This window comes from Parambassis ranga, chromosome 12 (assembly GCF_900634625.1).
Source record: "Parambassis ranga chromosome 12, fParRan2.1, whole genome shotgun sequence".
Lineage (NCBI taxonomy): Eukaryota > Metazoa > Chordata > Actinopteri > Ambassidae > Parambassis > Parambassis ranga.
Genome location: NC_041032.1, coordinates 8,027,833 through 8,040,064, shown reverse-complemented (window position 1 = coordinate 8,040,064; position 12,232 = coordinate 8,027,833). Strand labels below are relative to the sequence as shown.

General features: G+C 38.3%; 1 non-coding gene across 1 annotated transcript; it reads left to right on the top strand.

Annotated features, from left to right (window-relative positions):
- The first annotated feature begins 11,856 nt into the window (after positions 1 to 11,856).
- trnaa-cgc (transfer RNA alanine (anticodon CGC)) lies at positions 11,857 to 11,928 on the top strand. The gene has a single exon. It is a non-coding gene; the product is annotated as a tRNA-Ala (tRNA).
- Positions 11,929 to 12,232: the final 304 nt, after the last annotated feature.

Sequence of the window (12,232 nt, the reverse complement as noted above, 5' to 3'; positions counted from 1 at the left end):
GGACAATAGCTGTCAAATTAGGATCACACTCAATGAACAGATGATGACATGACACCTCCACAATACTAGTATTATATGAAAGAGATGGATTTGCTTTAAAGAACATGTATGCTTTATATCCGGCCTCAGATAAGTAACTGATCAGTAAACCAATTATTTCCCCTCTTAGATACTCTCGCTGCACTGTCCCCACATTTCCTTAATTTAAATTATGTAAAAGGAGTCAAACAAGGACACACACAAACACCACAATGTGGTTGATGGGTAAATAACGTGTGAACATCTGTTGTCAATGACAGGTGATAGTAAGGTGAGACTATACTGTTGCCCCCACCCAAAACCTCACACTAATAACCAATAAAGACAAAGACACACACACACAGACACAAGTGTTAAGCCTGTTGTGCAAGGCAGGCCTCTGGCTGTCAGACTTGATCTGAGTTTCTGTAGCGGTGGTGACAGCATGACATACACTCTCATCAAAAGGGTTGATACTCTCCTTTGTTTGCCATAACCCTCAGTGACTTTCTCTCCAGAACAACACACAGTGAGCTTTCCAACAAAAGGAAAAACAAAACTCACATTAAAATTCAATGATGCATTGTGTTAAAATTAAAATCAGGGTCTATGCTATTTGCTGTTAGACTGTCAGTGTGTCAGTGTCTGCAGTCTCCACAACGGGAATGCAGCTTATTCATCAGACCATTATGCAGGTTGATTGTTGGGTGCCATAGCGATGATCTGTTTCACTAAATGTATACATGTGCTTAAGAAATCTTATTTAATTATACTTTTTTCCACAAACTAGCAAGAAGAAAAACTTAACAATTTAACAAGGGATGCATTGTTTTTGTTATAAATTACAGCTTCTGCATCTTTCTGTGTGAGTGTTGACATTGTTGTTGTCAAAGCTGCATCTCACCAATTGCAGTGTGTCTGAAAAGATTTTAAAAAACATGCTTTTAGATAATTATCATAGGACGTATGTTTTAAGGGCTTTCAGAAAATAGGAGAAAGTTGGACGTACACATACTCGCACAATACACACACCTGTTCACGCACACCGGTCCAAACACAAGGGAGGCTAGTGAGTTTTCAGAAGTGGATACACGCAGAAGCTGAGTGAACAGACTGCAGACTGTTGGGTAGATGATGCAAAGAGATGAAACCAACAACTCATGCTTTAGTCACTGTGGTATCAGGGTCATAGTAACCAGCCTGAAGGTGTCTTAGTTTGTACTTATCTTATACTGCATCTCATCTGACATACAATGACTTCAGTACGAGCTGTGAATGTGAAAAAGAAAGCCAAAACGTAGTTCTACACAGGAATGAGACAACTGTGGCCACTTTGATGTGATTGCAGTATTGATCATGACCTTGACAGAGATTGGTTACGCGGGACATGTTTGATCCATACGCTCAATCATTGCTTGACAACCACCTGCCCATCCTGCTAAACGCCCCTGTACTTTCATCTTCCTCCACGTTTGCATCCGCCTGCTCAAACCTTCATCTCTGGAGATGTCTATATGCTCACACACAGGACTTCAAAAGCTGAAGAAGTGAGGAGAGACTCACCAGGGAAGAGAGGCAGAGAGACATATAGAAGGACTTCTATGGATGAATTAGAGGATATAAATGAATATAGAACCCACATTTTCTACATACTGATTACTTATATATACTGCTGTTATACTGATTTCTGATATCATGATCAGATCTTATTATAAATAAATTATATTGATAATGGCAGGATATGTGATGGAACAAAAATCATGCATCTGTTTCTTCCAGACTTGCATGTGCAAGTGCACGTGTCTGTCTCAGTGCTTCCATCTGTTGAGAAATGACAGACTTCTTATTAAAACAGGCTTTAGCAAACAACAGCATTCCAATAACTGTAGAGACAAAGATCCAATATTTTCTTCGGTGGTTCCCTTCCTCACTTCCAAATATTTTTAAATATGAATGTAGATTTTATCAGCACAATTTAAACCTGCACCACTGCAGGCTTGTTACTCATGAGCATATTTAGCTAATGCACTTCCAATTGTCACAAATCACAACACTGCAGGCTTCAATGATGACTTTTAACTCTGTCACACAGCTTTGACTGAAATGAATGTGATTTAATTTGATGCCAGAGATTACAAGTACGAGTCATCATATGCAAACAATAATCTACGCTTGGATCTTCCCATAAGTTAAATTTCCTTTATTGCATCCGAATGTACAAAGAGAGTTTATAATACTCTATTATATCATCACATTATTACATTGCTGCAGAAGGTCATAGTTTCACAACTCAAATGCTGCATTTATAAGACTATGCGACCTTATAAAATACAGTATTTCTACAAAAAAGTGACTAAAACTTACAAAAACAAAATATTTAAAAATTCACTTTTAAAGCATAAAAAGTAAAATTTAAGACTGAGTTATGAGCAGTGCTATTAGAGTTTTAACAGTAATAAATGATGCTTTTATGGAATTAATTAAATTATTTATGTTATCAGTGACAGTATAATGCAAAGCACTACATTATGATTGCATAGATACACTCCCACGTAGATGTCCAACATGGAGGTCTGTGAAAAATAAACAATTATTTGTCGTTACTTTCACGTGTAAATAGTATTGGCTAACCAATCTACTGTGAATGGATGCACATACACATACCAAACTATTATCCCCCTGTGCTTTGTGTATTCTCTAACGAGGAGCGGACAGCTGCCTCTCTAAAACTGAACTGTAATTAACACCTTTAAACCCATCATGCCAGACTCATAAATAAAAGAAGACGATTAAGGGCCTGGGACACATTAAAAGTGGATTAGTCGCAAAGATGTAAATATCCTGGACAAATTTTCATTATAGTAACCAGAATCCAGAGGCTGAACCCTCATTAGGGAGCCAGGAGGACTGAAATATATGCAAATGTTTTTGAGAAAGAGACACTGAGGCTAAAATGAGAAACGAGGAGGCCGTAACAGAGAAGTGCCAATCATAGATAACTTCTTTTGATCTAATTCCCAGGGATTTACATTGCTCTACACCAAAATACACACTGATGTGTACACATACCAGTTATCAGACATCAGAGTGGGCACAATTATCATAATACTCGACAGTAAGGATGCTAAGTTAGGTGTAATAATCGTTGATAATGTACAATTCTTTTTCACTTAAGCTGTGTAAATGCATGTTATTATACACACGGTATTGTGTAAAAGGTCAGAATGTGGACATTAGTGAAATTAGTGGCCTGTGAGATACTCAGCTCTGTGGCAATATACTGTTTTGTTATAATACGATTCTTCTTCTCAGTGGTTGCCTGTGTGGTGACAGGGACACAACACAGAGGTTTCATCTTCCAGGATCTCTCACTCTCACTGCAACAATAAGAGAAGAAGAAAATTTAATAATCAGAAAAACAACTTACAGCATGTTTGCAGCTTTTCAAATAGGTTTTAATTTAGTCTTTTGAGCTGCAATCAGTGATCACAATAAATCTTTGTCTATTTCACAATCTATGTCAAGAAAAAAATCTGATAATTTGAGATCTTTATAAAAACAAAACAAAGAATGAACAGTGAGTGTGTGCAGAATTTTAAAATCTCTGTTTGCCAGAGAGATAGAGGGTTAGAAGACAGAGGAAGGAAAAATGAAGACAGCTTGCCAGAAAAAAATATGTCTCATCTGTATTACGTGCTAGTGTGAGTGTGTGTGTGCCTGTGGGTTTATACGCCTGCCTCTGATCTCCAGGCTGACTGGATTCGCACCTGCTGAAGATTTTTTCTCAGACACTCAAAAATCTGTCACCACCACATTTTTGTCTCTCTCTGTCTGTCAGATCTTCATTGACCTTTTTTCCCACCCTTCTGCTCGTCTGCCTTCTTTCTTCAGCTTTACATTAATTTATTTTTTCAATTCTGCATGGATTTTAGAGCAGATTCCTTTCCCACAGAAATGGGCTCTTTCACTTTTCATAGCCTTCCTATATTCTTGATCTTTTTCTAATGCAGTCCCCTTCTCATTATTCCTCAGTCTCTCAGTCTCACGCTTGCTTCTCCCGTGGTTCTGTCTGTCCTTCTCCTCCCATTGCGATGATAGAATATTAGGCACTGTCGTTATGAAGTCCTACATGGTGCCATGTAACAATATAACAATGCACTAGTGTGTGGTAGTAGTTTACAAAGCATATAAATGATGTTAATATTGGAGATAAGGTGAGAAATTCAGACATCCAAGAAAGGTTCAGAGAGTAGGGCCTGATACAGTCTCCAGGCAAAGGGTGGTCAAGCATGGTCAGCTGGATAGAAGCCCTGAGGCCAGTCCAGGACTAGCCAGAGGGATCATGTCTCCCAGCTGTTCTGGGAAAGCCTGGGATCTCCCACGAGGAACTGAAGGAAGTTACTGGATGTCTGCTCCCCAGTTGATACACAACCCTAATGGTCTACGTCGTTCGGAGAAGGATGCAGATATTGTATAATAGTCCCTGAGCTGTGAACTTCCTCACATGTGTTCAGAATTAAACCACTGTTATACAGTAAGACCATGGCACATTGAGGCTATATAACAGCACTCGAGCAGACACACAAACATAAAGGATGAGTGGCAGTTTGTCAACAATGTCATGGCATTGTAGGGCTGACAGTTGTTGGTCAGTCAAAGAAAAAACAAACAAACATCCAAGCAATGAGGTTGACAAGTCATGGTATTTCTGTTATGCTGACTGGTGTTGTTTGACTACACTTGTGTTATGGAAGCAAAACAATAGATGTTAAGAATACAGAAATACATGGCAGTTACATACTATGTTGTGTGATGCAGGGATGAGATAAATCAGGAGAAGATGCCACATTTAATAGTGTGACAGTAACAATGCAACGAAAGTATTTATAGAGTTTTCAGTAAAGACATAAGAACCCAGCCACCTGTTCCTCTAACTATTTACTGAGACCACCATGTATGTGTGTGTGTGTGTGTGTGTGTGGGAGAGAGAGAGAGAGAGAGAAAGGGGACCCATTCAACATAACAGCACAATCTGCAGTCCACCATGATAGACAGCAGTATTAACGTGGCTTTCTTGTTAGGTTAATGTTCTGGAGTAAAAACAAAAATATCTAAGGTAACATGGTTATAAGTGAAAGGGCTGTAACTTGACTGTATTTGTTTTTCATAACTGCTGCTGAGAGTCGCAACTAAATTCATGCTCATTACATGTAAGTAATCAATGATCATTTTCATTGATCTTCGGCCTGAAGGAATGAGAGGTCATGAGGGACAGCGGGCATAAATGGCTAAAATCAATGCACTCACACTAATTGAGGTTGGGAACCAATCAGAGGATGGTCTTTCTTCAGAAAGCGTCACTGGAGTGAGGTCACCCATCTGCAGAGAAACTGCAAATCTGATCTAATACGATCCCAGAAGCCGTTTACCTGTGACCTTCACCCGAACTTCAGTGGACCCCGGGCTGTTTCCACACGTTCACACTGAGATATTTACATGTAAAGAAAGCAGCAGTAAAAAAATCCATCAACCATAGCACGCAGTGTTGGAATCATCTGTTCAATACTGAGTGCAGGGCAAAAGCCTGAGGCCTCTGATGTCAGCTATTTCCACTGTGACTTTAGTACATGTTGACATCAATCAATCGGATAATCCATTGAAGTTTCTGCATACAGTGCAGCAATATCTGAGGATCACAGTACAGTTCACATTACAGTAAGAAATAGTAAGAAACCCAGAAACTTTATTGACCATGCTTTTACACATCCTCTCATTGGACTCATCACCATAGTAACAACATCTCATTTTTGGACTCATTGTTTATCAATTAATTCAGATGTCCCATCGAGTGCCATCATACGTGCCTTGACACTGCCTGTGTCGTTCCACTGCTGGAATCCTAAATCTGAAAACAATTGATAAATTCTAAGCAGCAAGTTTTATAACAAAAGGTAATGCTGTGGTCTTTAAAGCAGACAGCCATCAGTTTTAGGTTTTATAATTTTACTCATTACTTTCATGATCAATCATATTATGTCTTGGCCCAAGCTCATATTTCTAAATTACTGTCCCACTACAAAACAGGGTATGGCTTTCTGCTGGAAGTTAAATGAGGCTTTGCCAAAAGGAATCACTTCTGACGAGTGTTAGTGCAGTTGTGTGTGTATGGTGAACATAGGCATTTATACAAACATAGGTTGTTATTACTTATATCAGTCTTTATCGTACAAACACACCTGAAATTTGATGTCAAAAATACAGGAAATTACAGACTTACAGACAAAAAAAAATCACAGTATTTGGGAGAAAAATACAGGGACAGAGAGCTGTCCATGAGACTTCTTTTAAAATGATCCTAGCAAAAATGTCTCTCTTTCACACACACATTTATACTGATACCATTGACACAATCCCATCATAGCCCTTATAACTAAATATAGTAGCAACTCTTCCTTATTCTATGGACATGCGTACATTCCTGTTATTACACAGAAAAACTGGTTCATGTGCAAATTAAACACTCTTCCATGTTTCATTCATAATTCATTGCATAATTTTACACCATAGTTCTCAGTTGTTAAATAATCTCGAGTGACTGAGAACTCAACTTTTCCAAAAAAAAAAGTTCTTCAGCTTTGGGATCTGGCTGAACTTTTCATCCATCCTTCCTTATTCAAAAATCTCTCCAGGTTGTAGTTATCACGTTGAGCCTTGCTACAGTCAGGGCTCTCATCTTTCTTTATTATTCATACATTAGAAATAGTCACTAAACTTTATCACAGAAGGTGTCGTGTCATTGCAGTAAAGCACAGGTGCTGCTTTGAGATAAATCCAGAGTTATTGTCATTCAACATCATTTCCACTGTTCCATAAGGAAGCACAGGAAACATGTTTTCCCTATAGTAATGTGGATATTATTTGTCACTCAGCTTATCGCCTAAGATTATGTATGTGTGGTTATTTTTGGCACTGTGAAGTGAAGCTCGGATGGAGTGTGAAGCAGGAGACTAACAAGACAGCCAATGACTTGCCTGTGCCTGCTCATTATCCTCAAATGGAGGCGGTGTGTGTGTGTCTGTGTGTGTCCTGAGAATATGATATTTTTGTAATGGTTATTGATACCAGAAAGAACTGCATGAATGTTTTTTGAACATTACTAATAACTACATAACTGGAATGCACAGTATTTATATGTGTATTTCTGTAGCTGTTATTTTGGTACAAAATCCATTTTTTCCCAACACTTTTTTATTCCTATTGTATAAGGCCAACCAATCAATCACTGAGCACTTGCAGGGATTTGTCTTGTAAGGCTGCTGTTGTGTCGCAGTGCAATAAACAATAATTGATATAAAGGAGCGAGTTAGAAGGAAGAGGGACTTAAATTACTCACTATTAGAGACTGCAGGGTGTTTTGTTTGTGAGATAACACACATTAATATTCCTCAAGAGAGTGAGAAGGAGTTTGGGAGATGGCAAAAATGTGAGAAACAAAATGGAGAGACATAAGAAAATGGAAGTAAGAATGACAGAAGTGAATAAATAAAATGTGGAATGCAAATGTACTGACATACAGACAAAACATGTAAGACTGACATATTATCTGCTGTTATTTAGATTAGGATTAGGATTATTTATTTAATATTCATTTCCTTCTGACTTAAGAAAAGGATTTATGCTGTATGTGTTATTATTGTGATGCTGACATGTTTACATGCAGTAACACTAACTGCAATATTGTTTATCTATTTATTTCTTTATGCACCTTTATATCTAATCCAATAACTGCACATGTACAATTGTTTACCTCCTGACAGTTTTTGCACTATGATTCATTCTCTGCTCAATTTGCACAACAGCTGATGTAGCACACATGCACATTTATATGTATGTATGTATGTATGTATGTATGTATGTATGTATGTATGTTTATATGCATATAGCTCATTTTTTTTTCTTTTTGCTCTTCAAATTGCTCTTTTGCAAATGATTCTATTTTGTCTTTCTTACATCTTTATGGCATTCAGTGTGAGCGGCAAAGTAAGAATTTCATTGTACAGGGAAACCAGTTTCCTTACGGTGCATATGACAATAAACACTTTGAATCTTAAATCTTGAATCTTGTGATATGTGGTGACAGTATAAGTTCTTATTTGTGTCCTGACCTATACACTGCAGCAGTTGTTTCTTTAGGCCAAATTTTGAGTGGACACTTATAGCAAGGAGCAAAAATGACACAGGTGAAGAAAGGGCAGGTGGGGAGAAAATGAGAAAATAAACAACATACATGTGGAAATTAGATTGTGTGTTATTGGAACGACATGGCCTCAGGTAAGCTAAGGGAGCAGTGGAGAGGGAGGGGGTTGAATGTAGGAGCAGGAGATGAGGAGAAGTGAAGGAGATGAGGAGAAGCAGGCACTTCTATGAATCCAAACACCTGAGGCCCTGCTACTCCTTCATCTCTCCTGTTCTGTGGTTGCAGAGTGGTAGGATGATGGCAGAATCTTATTGGAGTTCAGATGAATCGCATTAGTGTAACATGAAGCAAGCACTTTGACACACAGTAACATGTTGTATATCGGATTGGTTTAGAAATAAAATTTGATCTAATCCAAAATATGATGATAATAATGATGAACAATTATACAGAATGATTATAATTCGTATTTTTTGGTGATATTTAATTAACATTGCTATGATAAAGACAAAGGACTTGCCAAATTTTTAAGTGGAACTAATGTTTTGTCACTGCGGGAGGTCGGGTCATTATTACCTGCGCGCAAAACACCGAGAAAGAAACATTTTTGCTGGTGTCAGTGAGAGAAGATGCTGTAAGTTAAATTCCTGTTATGTAAACAAAGATTTGGATTAAGGCATGCTTTAAAGACTCTTAAGTTTCATTTCTATTCGAGTTAACGTTGCCATTGATATACAAATTGTTTGTTTTAAGTTTATGTTTGTAACTGTTGAATGTGCTAATTAGCTAGTTAGCTTACTTTGCATGTGCGTAATGAGGGAGAAGGGAAAACATTTGATTCGACGTTATGAGTTAAGACATAACTTAAGACAGACAAAGGGTGTTTGAGTACTTGTTGATTCTCATGCTGCTAATACCAGCATCCTGTGCAGGAGGTATTGTCACTAGCCTCTCACACTGGTTTCCCAAATTTTGACCAATCTTCCATGCAAACTCTTGGATTGGAAGATGTCCGAAGCTGTTTTGACTATTTCTTTGTTCTGAGCTATTTCTTAGTGGATGTTTTCTAGTGTGCACCGGCTCATTGTCAAAGGATTGTTTGATTGTTAAAAGATCAACCTATGCCAGCAACTTTTTCGGACAGATGGCCTCACAAAAACCTTCAAGCACTCTTTGATATGATGTTGAAAAAAAAAACCCTCCACTATAATATTTCTACCATCATGCTTCACATTTGATTTTTCCTCCTCCTGAAATGCTGCCTTTGGTGTCTGCAGCTTGATAAATCTCTCCAAAGCACATCATTGTAAAAGACCTATAGGCTTCCCCTGTTCACTGTGGAGAGCTTTCCCAGCATGATGTTATTTGCAGATACTGTGATAAAATTTTGGATTTCTTTGGATAAACGACAGTATATTTCATTTGAATTGGTCAAAGGGGATCTTGACAATATACCAGCTCCCTCTGATTGTTCAAAAACAAGGTTAGCATTTATTCATGCTGCATTAACTTGGCAAATTTGCACGCTTTCCAGAGACAGATATCATGTACACAGTGCTGCATCGGGGCTCTTGTCAGGGTTTGTACACACAGTTTAACAGGCAGGCAGCTGGGATCTCATTAGAGCAAGCAAACCTGGAACAAATGTTGGCGATGATCTTTGTTCTTGTCAGAGTGGATCTGTCATGAAAGACATAAGAAAAGACTTTCCTCTTGCAAACCGGACGAGTGGATAAGACAAGGGCAACACCATGTACAGAGGTTATGTATTTATAAATCTCTGTTTCTCTCTCAGTCTGGCTGCATGGCTTTTTACTCTTAGCCTTTTTTAAAGCCTCAGTTTTACCAGTATGTGCCTCAATCGTGCAATCTGATGCTTCATGTTCACCCCAGAGCAGCACTTGAGGTTAATAGCTGGTCTGAGTGCCCTTATTTCAGTTTTTAGATATGTCCCCTAAACCTGGACATTACCAGAACCGTTCTTATTTTGCCCATGCCACAATGCATTCCTTGCACATTATATAAATTACATGATTATGTGACATTTTCTTACCATAACTATACAGGAAGTACTGGTATTTACAGACATAAAGCTGAACTGTCACATACTTGCTGTCAGTTTTCACCTTCAGCCTCACAACTCTGCAATACATCTGTGTTCCTTTGTGTGAACAAACATGTGATTTGCATGACTTACCATGTGTGTACATGGGGGTAATCTCTCCCTTTTTATTATTTGAGCTTGAATACTATCATGATTTTCTGTTTTCATCCCTCGGCAGAGTGTGCACCACTGAGATGTCATATTTTATTCACAACATTTGCCACCTCGACAATTTTATTTTTAACATTTCCTTGCACGTTGCATTTATGAAAAGGACAGGCAGACCATAGAGGAGAAACTTGTTTGTGACATGGCTTCAATAGAGAGATTTATGAATTTGATAATGCATCCCTAAGTACCTTAAACTGAAGGGTTTGAACTTAACCCCACACAGATAAAAACTCCATACATTATGTATGACAGATGGGTAAGATTGAGTTAAGACCAACACCACTAGTGGGCAGTTGACATAACATGTAAATTTGTCATAAGCTTAAATCTTATTGTCGTATTGAAACGATGCTTCTTTCCATTAGTAGCATAGAAGTGATGACACGAGAGCTGTTGTGAGAGAAATGCCAGATCATAGTGCAGGAGCCCATTTTTCACTGCTCTCTGTTCACGTACACTTTGCAATTCCCCAAATCTCTGAGTTGATATTGTCTGATTCAGAGCCTCTGAGCCTCTGGGCCTCTGTGAGGAACAGAGTAGCCCTGTCAGCTCCTTTCTCTCACATGTCCTGCTGTCATTTCCATAATTCTGAAGGTCATTCAAGGCATCACTGTATCCACTGCAATACCTCTGTGATTCCTTTTAACGGAAACACAGTCATTAAAGGGTATTTTCTAACAGAAGGAATATTTGTGAAACCTGTGAGTAGTTAGAGCTTGTTTTTTTTTTGTTTTAGTGTTTTTTTTGTACATATTAGGGTGGACACACAAGTAAAAAAAATACATCTTCCTTTGAACTCCACTAAAATGGTTACATTTAATGTAGCCAGATAATCTCAACCCAATTATACCACAGTCACTTAAAGGCTTTTAGGAACTCCTTGAACAGTGAAAAACATCATTAGTACCATCACATCTCTTTTTCTCAGTGGTGCACACACACCTTTCACTTTCTTCTAACAAAGAAGTTGTTTTTTTTTTTATCAGGTTTGACCGAGAGAGTCTTTGAACTTTCTTTGATGTTTGCTGTGATTGCATCAAAACCGAAGAGGGAGATGATGATGAGATCGGAGCATTTCTTGGTGAGTTGTCTTGTAATTTTGGGAAAATGCAAAACAACAGTAGCTAGGACAACTCATCTGGTGATTGCAAATGATTTACAACATTAAACATGCAAACATCTTCCAGTAGTAGTTTTATATTTGCTCTGGATACCATGGTGGCAGTTACAGAACTTGCATGCTTTTATTGATGTGACCACAGGATGGCACATAGCTACAAAATGCTGCCCTTTTCACTTAAAAATTCATCCACCCTCAACTGTGTTTTCCTGGCTACATCTAACCTATACAATCAATCCATTAGAAGGGGATGTAGCTCAGTGGTAGAGCGTGTGCTTCGCATGTACAAGGTCCTGGGTTCAATCCCCAGCATCTCCATTTATACTAAATCCTGCTAATTTGGGGGCAACAGTGGCGCAGTGGTATAGCAGGGTTGTACAACAGGGTTGTTGGTGGTTCGATCTCAACTCCTCCCTAAGTCATTGTTGTGTGTCCTTGGGCAAGACACTTCACCCTAGCCGGTGGCGCGCCTTGCTAGTCATTGTATGACACTGCATGGCAGCAGCCTTAAACAATTTAGATACTTACTAAAGTATCTAAAATAAAAATAAATAAATAAAGCAAATGCATACACTTTTATTTCTAAATATTCTGAGAAAGTGAATCTACTGAGACCTCTGTT